Consider the following 7,620-nt stretch of genomic DNA (forward strand, 5'->3'; position numbering starts at 1 on the left):
TATCAAACATCAGATTAGACGATATACATCTTCACCAAACCCTTCACTGAGAGCAAGTTCATTAATTTGAGAGATTTTCTTGGGGTGCGACAGGTGTCCTCTTTTGGGCGGGCTTCTTGGTTCCTTCTTTCTTTCTCTCTCTGTTTTTTTTTTGGGGGGGGGGGATACTCTCTTTTGTTGGAGGGGGGATTCTTCTCTATTGGGGGGGGATACTATGTACATGGGTGCCTCATCAGGCTTCATTTGTCGGGACCCATATTTTCACCCACCTAAGCTATGCTTAAGGGGGGGTGTTAGTGTATAGGTTTTTATTCTCCTAGTTGGGTTTATTATTTTCCTTTTCCTAGGTTTTTCCTACACTTTAATTAAGCTTGCTTAGGTCAATAAAGCATGTTTACTTAAGACAAGTGGTTATTGAGGTGTCACCATGCTATGAGGAGGTGCATTTACTATGTTTGGAGCATCATGGCGGTCTCTCCTCATTGGTTGGTATTGCCACCTCCACCCCTCCCTTGAGTCTATCTAAACATGCTACCTTGCTTGTATTTTCATATAGTTGGAGATAGTAATCTGATGCTATTTTGCCTTGGAGCACTTCATATCAGTTTTCTCTTGGTATCATTGTTATGTTCATTTTATTTTGCATTACAATTTATTTGATCTATCTCTTATAATTCGATTATGGGTTGTAATATGTTTCTTAGATTTTAACAACACGTATGTTGGTGTGTTGCACTAACATATAGATAGGTCCAGCTCTAGAAAGTGACAAGCACTATTAAATGACAAGGCTAAGGTGGTTGTAACATTAATTTTGGCAAAAAGGGCCACCATCTAAGGCTTTGACACCATAAGCAAGAAAAAGCTAAGGTAATTGATGAATAGACCTAACAACACACTAGGGGAGATAGCCAACAAAGTGAGTCCAAAATGTAATGTGAAATTGCAAGGGTATGTAATTTTTGATGTTACAATTTTATTTGTAATAAAAGTTATGCATTACACATGATAAAATATCATAATGCATCAAATGTTGAAAAATGTTAATTTTGGTGGCTTAATAATTCTATGAAGTGGGGGACATTGTTATGCTTTCACTCACAAACTTGTCAATTGAACTTTTTTGTAGATGTTCAGTTAGGTTGCCATTTTATTATAAGATGTGATAATCTCCAATGCTATTGTACCCCCAATGACAACCATTCAAATTGACTACTCAATAGCTCAATACAAGAAATTTCATGTAAATAATCACTTAACACATGCTCACAACATATATATGGTAATCACCAACCAATGCTTCCACAAACATTATATTTTGAACCATCGATTGATCTCAATGTGCTTGTTTACCTCATTGATCACAATTAGTTGATGAATGATTCTAGTAATGGAACCAAAAAGTTGGCCAAGATTAGATAACCTAATACATTGACATATACGCTTGAAGAACACACACCCAAGGCAAATGAGGGATTAAAAATCCTATGCAAAATCTATTGGAGTTGAGAAAATACAACACCACAGGAGCCCAAATGATCTCTACAAGCTAAAAAACCTATTACAAGGAGAAGCAAGGAAGCAAATCACAGAAGAAAGAAATACACAGAAAATATGCTAAAAAAGATGAGATCTCAATATTCACAAAATGTGTAATGTAATAATCCTTCTTCTTACAATGAAAAGAATGAACTCAACCTTTAATAGGTCAATAAACCCTAAAAAGGAAAACCTAGGTTTGCACATAATAATTAATAAAAGAATTAGTTATTATGCACCTAAAGTTAGCTTAAGTGTAAAAGAGATAAAGGGAACTTAAATAATTAAACAAATATTGTTTAATTAATCAAGTAAATACCTGAATACTCTAACACCCCCCCTTAAGCTAGACTTAGGGAGAAGCTAAAAACTAGAATAGCTACTGAAAGCAAGAAACATGGTCCTGACAACAAGGCCTGATCAGGTACCCAAATACAATGAAATCTCTGTGAATTGGAGAAATAGAGAAAACCATGTGGGAAAAAACTCTACTCCAAAAAGAGATGGAAAAGAACACCACTGAAGCATGAAGAACCTGCAAACTCTGTCGAAGAATAACTACTAATCTGAAGAACCTCCACTGAAATAGAACATGACCAGGTAGAGAAGACTATAGTTTGTATGAGTGCCCTCAAATGACACTACTCGAATCAGAAGGCAAACAAGGCAAACAACTGAAATCGAAGATACATATGGCATGAAAACACCAAAGCCTGAAGAGTTGATCAATCAAACCATGGAAGCATTAGAACCAACAGGACAAACCTCCCCATAATGCTGAAGAGGGAGAGGGACAGGTACACTGAAAAGAACAGCCAACAAGAACTGCATGACGAAGAACCAGGAACATCGAAGGTGCTAAGAAAGTACATAGTGTCGTGGAAAGAACACTCACTTGACACATATCATGAGGTGAATTTCGTGAAAGGAACACTCACCGGACAAAGGCAGATGGCAAACAGCAGGCAAACATCAACCCCCTCATGGCACTTTATAAGTAGTGCATGTACAATAAGGCACAATATATGCAAAATCTCAAGTAAACAATGCATGATGGCACTTTATCTCAGTGTGTTTGCATAAATACAATGCTACAATGATAAGAAGACTGGAAATAGAAAGGAGAACAAAAATAGAGACATCATACTCAGAGAAGAGATCCCAGGACCTGAAACAACCAAGATATCCACCAGAGTGCTGAAAAGCAAAAAACTGAATAAAATATGCATGGAGTCGAATCTGGAAATAAAACTCATATGGCTAGAAAATACACAGCACACGCTTTCCAAAAATATAAATTTTTCAAAAAATGGAGTTCGGATGCTCATTCTATGTCTCCTGGAGTGCAAAAAAGAGACCCTACGTTGACTGGAAAAAAAAATAGTCAAATAAAAAAATTGGAAAACAATACCAACATCACGAGGTCCGCCTCGGAACTAGCTTTCTGACGCCTATTCGTTTTTGAAAAAATGACTCCGTATGCCCAAGATATGACCAAAAAACCAAACCCCCCTTCAAAACAAAAGGAAGGGGTAGTCTGGTGGCTGGGCGGGCGGAGGTGGCTCATGGGCGACGCAGTGGTGGCAGCCTGGTGGAGCTCTGGTGGTTGGGTGGTGGGTTCCAGTGACCAGGCGGTGGAGGCAGAGCGGCTGGCAAAGCGGGCGGTGGGGCCAGTAGGCGCTGCGGGCGGTGGGGTGGGTCGGGCGGCTACCGAGGTGGTCGGGTGGCGGTGCAGGGGCTGGGTCATGCGGTGGCCAAGGTGCTTGTGGCGGCAAGGGCCAGACCGGAGCCGAGGAGCTGTGGGGAGGCTAGCGGGGGCCGGAAGAGATCGGGAGGCAAGGGTCGGCGAGGGCTGCAGGTGGCCGAAGCGCTGGCGGGGGCCGAAGGACGGCAACGGCGGGGCCCGGTCTGACAGGGCCGGTGGGGGCTGGACTATTAGATCGGCAGTGGTACGAAACCTACGCCTGCTCCAAAACCCAAAAAAACATTTTAATTTTTTTCCACACAAAAAAACTTTCGCCTTTTGCAATATTTTGATTTTTGTAATTTTTTTACAATTTTTTTTCAAAAAAACAAAAAATCGGCCTGCATGTCGTAAAATTCTCAAACTGCGTGTCAGAGTCGTACGACCTGGATCTGGAGAAAAAATACTCCCAGAGGCTCAGGAACCAAAAAAGGTCAAGTTTTATATGACCATAGGGGTTTTCAGGCCTTCTGAACACAATGGTGAGGTCCGTTTAGGCCCAAAGTGCTCAAAAACAAGCCTATCCCTAGGTGCATAAAAAAAAACTTTCTGAAATCCCAGATCTGCTTCCAATGCAAAAAATTCTCAAAACAAGAATAGATAGCTGCAAATCTGAAGCTCCGATACCATATTGGAGTTGAGAAAATACAACACCATAGGAGCCCAAATGATCTCTGCAAGCTGAAAAACCTGTTACAAGGAGAAGCAAGAAAGCAAATCACAGAAGAAAAAAAATACACCAAAAATATGCTCAAAAAGATGAGATCTCAATATTCACAAAATGTGTAATGTAATAATCCTTCTTCTTACAATGAAAAGAATGAACTCAATCTTTAATAGGTCAAGAAACCCTAAAAAGGAGAACCTTGATTTGCACATAATAATTAATAAAAGAATTAATTATTATGCACCTAAAGTTAGCTTAAGTGTAAAAGAGATAAAGGGAACTTAAATAATTAAACAAATATTGTTTAATTAATCAAGTAAATACCCGAATACTCTAACAAAATCTAAATGTGAAGCATTCCTATAAAGAAAATATAAAATAATTATTATTGATAATTCCATGTAGTCAACACATATACGTGCTATTAGTATTTAGTCAATCATTTGATAACAAGATGAAGCATATTTATATTTATTCACAAGAACATTAGTTACATTGATTAAGATTCACTTATTCAACAACATTTGCATCTACCTCAATCATTTTTCTTTCCCTACCTCTTTCTAGTTATACCAAATAACCTTCTACAATAACAACAAGACATGATATATTTAAAAACTAAAATATAACTAACATATATTTTTAAAACTATTACTATAAAATAATTTTTATATTAATAAACCATGTAAATAAATAAAAATATAAATTTGAATCTAATTAAATAAACAGTACAAATAAAATAAAATAACCTAATCAAAATAAAATTAACTCTCCAAATAAGATAAAATAAAATAATATAATTATAAAATTTTATAAAACTAAAAATTTAAGAACTTTTCAATAAATAAAACCCTTGTTAAGAACTCATTTCAAATCGATGCCCTTCGTATTTACCCTAAATGAAGAACGGGAATATTCTGGTGCGAAAACCTCTCCAGAGACTTCCACAACCGCATCCGTTTGGTATATACTTTTTTAATTTGTTGCTTTTATTGTGATGATTTACCGTATAAATTAATCCCTTTACAGTATGGACAGTTGGCAGTTGGATGCCAAATTATGGTCTCTTTTTAGAATCGGCTGTATAGAAATGCCCTACATCTTGAAAAGATCAAAGAAACGTCAATTTAGTTGACATTATTTTATTTATCAAAGAAACGTCAATTCATATTTAAAAAATGGTGTGGGATCAATTGTCAAGATTTTTACCATCTCTTGATGGAGAAAAGAATATTTTAGGGATCGATTTATGGTGAGAACTTTATCTTTAGTAGAAGAAAATGGTGGAATTTCAAGGATCACACAATTTAAAACAGATCTTATGGATTTTTTTTCGAAAAGGATTTGATAGATTTGGCTTTACTTACAGGTTAAATAGATTCTTCATTTCGTCAAATTCATCTGGGCACGGTATTCAGTATGACTTGATCTCTAGTGGACTCATTTGGAGCCATTCACTTCCCTAGTAGACCAAGGGTCCATTGATGAAATAAGATCTTAGATCATTATATTTATTTATATTTGATCATTTGTTAGTAAGATATGTTTTTAAATTTGAAAATATAAGGTTTTGAGATTTTTTTAAATCTAGTAAGTCTTGATAGATGAATGCTTTCAAATTGAAAGATTCCAATATGTGCACCCTAGATGAGATTTGTCCACCTCAAAAATTAATCGAAATATAGGAATAAAGTTTCTTTCAAAAAGAATAATGAACAAGGAAAAAATAGGATTTTTTGAGATTTTATATGTAGAGGTTGAAGGGATGAAGTGAGGGGAATATATTAAAAACACAATATTAAAAAATTATAATGTTGGGGGACATTGAGTTGATAAGACAATAATGCAATATAGAAATAAGGCTAAGAGGTCAATATTTTAAAGTCAAATACTATATTATTATGTAGTACATATTTAATTATGCATATATTGACAATAAGATATAAAATTTTATATTGTGAAATGTATATAAAAATTAAATCATAATTAAAATAATTTTTAAACATCAAATAATTAAAAATATAATCATATAAATATCAAATTTTTTAAAATATATAATTTAAAATTTAAAATAAAATATTATTTATAAAATAAAATGATATACAAAATATTAATTATACAATACATATTTAATATTTATATTTTTTTATTACTTATATGCAAATTTGATGATGATTTATATCATATACTATATATTTTAATATTTATAAAAGTTTTAATACTTTCCTCTTTCTGATGATGGATCACTGAATGTGATCTCCCAAAGGTGATCAGAAATACATATACAATTAATCAATAAACATCCTTTATGTCTAACCAAATCAAATTCCATATTTCGAAATACAATAACTAGTACTACTATAACAAGAGACACATAGCGTCAAGTTCCTGCCTATAGTTATTATTATAGGATAGAGTAGTTGTTAATAGTTATTTATCGGATATGAATATTACAATTGATTTAACTATAACTATCAAGATTAAAGACCAAAAATTGATGTTATTATAGAAAGGTTTAATGTTAAGATAATAATTGAGAGTAATGGCATAGGAAGTAGAAAGTCTACAAATTTATTATTTGATAGAGAAAAAAACTTAATATTTACTTGTTGGTAGATAAGATTTCTTAAGATTTCTTAAGATTTTTGGATTTTGTCAAATTATTATTTGCACATAAATTAATATTTACATATTTATAGTGGATAAGATTTTTGTAGATTTTTTTCTCTAAATTTTCTGATTTTGTCAAATTGTTATTTGCACATAAATTAATATTTACATATTTATAGTTGATGAGATAAGATTTTTGTAGATTTTTTTCTAAATTTTCTGACTTTTATATCTTGTAAGATGAAACACCACATTTAATGTTTAGGTAAAATAATTGCTATAGAAAATTGTAGGAACTTTTATTGACATACTATAAAACTAAAAAGATAAGGAAAAACACTATAAATATGAATTATTACATTCATTAGTAAGATAATAGTTGCATTTTAAGTGTTGTGAAATTTCCACATTTTGAACATTTGCAATACAAAACATTTTAACTGTTGGATGGAAAACCTTGATATATACTGTAGTAGATGTGGATGTTCTTGCACCTGTAAAATAATTGAGGAAAATAGATTTTTTGCAATGACTATTTCCATAATACACCAATAAGAGAGTAATACACCAATAAGAGAGTAGATAAATAGTATTATTTGAATTCTAAAAAAATATACAAAAAATAAAACTATAGAAATATGGATAAATTTTAAAAAATAGTTTCAAATGATTTGCCTTAAAAAAAGAATGCACCAAATAGATGCATTAGTAATCCCGCCTATGGATAGAAACTAAAAAATGAGAATTAAAAGATTGGAAAAAAATATCATGAATAATTTTCTATTACACCATTTGTTATGTAATTTCATAGTAATTCTAGGCCTAACAGAAATTAGGGTAAATATTAATCAAATTGTGCAATTACATTCAACAAGCACGTGATTATATCAAACTACACTTTGAAAGCTACATTTGCAAGCTAAATGTCCAACTATCTAGCACATTAGATATAGTGCTTGAAAGTGGAATTAATTAAATTTTCAAGCAATAACAAGAGCATAACAGAGAGAAGAGAACGGGACTCAAATAGTTATCATTTATTACCAAATAAAAAGAGCAT

Source organism: Cryptomeria japonica, chromosome 11 (genome assembly GCF_030272615.1).
Source record: "Cryptomeria japonica chromosome 11, Sugi_1.0, whole genome shotgun sequence".
Lineage (NCBI taxonomy): Eukaryota > Viridiplantae > Streptophyta > Pinopsida > Cupressales > Cupressaceae > Cryptomeria > Cryptomeria japonica.